The sequence below is a fragment of the Octopus bimaculoides genome, chromosome 9 (assembly GCF_001194135.2).
Source record: "Octopus bimaculoides isolate UCB-OBI-ISO-001 chromosome 9, ASM119413v2, whole genome shotgun sequence".
NCBI lineage: Eukaryota > Metazoa > Mollusca > Cephalopoda > Octopoda > Octopodidae > Octopus > Octopus bimaculoides.
Genome location: NC_068989.1, coordinates 71,887,764 through 71,889,707, shown reverse-complemented (window position 1 = coordinate 71,889,707; position 1,944 = coordinate 71,887,764). Strand labels below are relative to the sequence as shown.

At 39.4% G+C, this 1,944-nt stretch overlaps 1 protein-coding gene across 2 annotated transcripts in view; it reads left to right on the top strand.

The window, feature by feature from the left end:
• Positions 1-1,944, top strand: part of LOC106869088 (monocarboxylate transporter 5) — a 45,652-nt gene that overhangs the window by 40,382 nt on the left and 3,326 nt on the right. The window contains exon 6 of one of the 2 annotated variants that reach the window (XM_052970757.1): positions 1,683-1,944. The exons of the other annotated variant lie outside the window; for it this stretch is intronic. The gene's annotated coding sequence lies outside the window, so the exon portion shown is untranslated. The remainder of the gene's footprint in view (positions 1-1,682) is intronic. 2 annotated transcript variants of the gene reach the window in all.

Below are 1,944 nucleotides of genomic sequence, written 5' to 3'. Positions count from 1 at the left end.
TTGCATTTTGAGGGTACACCCTGACACCTCATCTCCACCTTCTTGCATTTTGAGGGTACACCCTGACACCTCATCTCCACCTTCTTGCATTTTGAGGGGATACCCTGACACCTCATCACCACCATCTCTTTCCAGCTGGGGTAGCAGTGTATCTCCTCTATAGCAAGACACCAGGCTCATTACCTTGTATGAATCAACCTCCTTTAATACTACACCCCACTCAGTTGAGGGGACTTGTCTTGCAAGTTATTTGGTGACCTCACTAGTGCTGGTGTCACAAAAAAAACACACCTAGTACACTCTGTAAAGGGGTCAGATCTAATCTATCTCCCCCAAAATTTCAGGTCGTGTGCCTATAGTAGAAAGGACTTATTAATATTATTTAGGCAGTGAGCTGGCAGAATTGTTAGTATGCCGGATGAAATACTTAACGGTATTTCGCCCATCACTACATTCTGAGTTCAAATTCTGCTGAGGTCAACTTTGCCTTTCATCCTTTCAGGGTTGATAAATTAAGTACCAGTGAAGCACAAGGGTCGATGTAATCGATTAGGCCCCTCCCCACAAATTTCCAGCCTTGTGTCTATAATAGAAAGGATTATTATTATTATTATTATTGCTGCTACTAATATATTAATTATCCTTGGAAATTTTGAGTCAAAAATCCTTGTTGTTTTAATTTTTATTTGAAGTATTTTTTCTCTCTTTTTATTGAATCCATATTGTTTATTTTTGGATTAATAAAAACTTCACACTTTCTCTCTTGTTCTTGCTCTTTTTCTATTGATTAATTAAAAAAAATAATAAATAAATGCATTTTTACTTTCTCGGTTAGGAGGTAATCCAGGGGGTTCTAATGAATTTAGGAATTCAGCAGGATAATGGACAACCTTTTCAGGATTTTGAATTGTGTCCACTGACTTATAAGTGTGAACGTGTTTAGAAAGACACTGCAGAAAGTGTTCATTGATTCTATTTACAGTGCTATTCTTGGGAGCAAGTATTGCTCTTTCACATAACCAATCATGGTTTTTGTAGTTTTCCTGCAGATTAGGAAACAATGCCGTTGTCAGGTCACCAGCAGTGTTGACAATGTTGCAAACCCAATCGACTTCCATTCCTCCATTTGAATCCAAAGGTACCTTGCCATCTCCAGTTTTCAGAATGCCCAAAGAAAATGAAGCAGACATATAGTCTCCATACAGTTGAGCCCGCATGTTGATATGAAGTTTCAGAATTTTGACATGTCACCTCAATGGTGAAGATTTCAGGCATGCTCACACTGCATCTACCCTAGTTCCTTTAGGAATAACAGGAAGAGTCTGCCTGAAATCACCGGATAATAAGACTGTTACAACTTCCATTGAATCCTCACAGTCTCTTATATCTTGTAAGGTCTTATTAAGTGCTTCAATAGCTCCCCTGTGTGCCATAGTACATTCATCCCACACATTTAGATGGCACTTTTTAAGCACTTCTGCCTTTGCATAGTTTTTGTTGATGTTGCACGTAGATGTTTCAGATGTTGTCAAATTCAGAGGAAGCTTGAAGATAGAGTGTGCTTTCCTGTCACCGGTAGGAGTGTTGTCGCAATCCTTGATAAGGCCACAACTAACGCGATTCCCTTGTGCTGCCTTACTTTAGTAAGAAGTTTCGTCACGAATGTTTTCCCTATCCCTCAGGTGCATCCATGAAGAAGATACCACCTTGTCGGTGGTGAATGCTGTCAACGATGGTGTTATAAGCGTGTTGCCGGTCTGGAAGCAATTTTGGTTCAGTTTCAACGACGTATCTTGTAAGAGCATCAGAGTCATAGGATGACAGACGACGCTGAGAAAAAAAATAGTTCAAATTATTATTTTGACCACAAGTAATGTTCCTACCAAATTCTAAGGAAATCGGTTGCAGCGAACAGAAGTTATTAAAGGTTTGATTTGCAAGTTC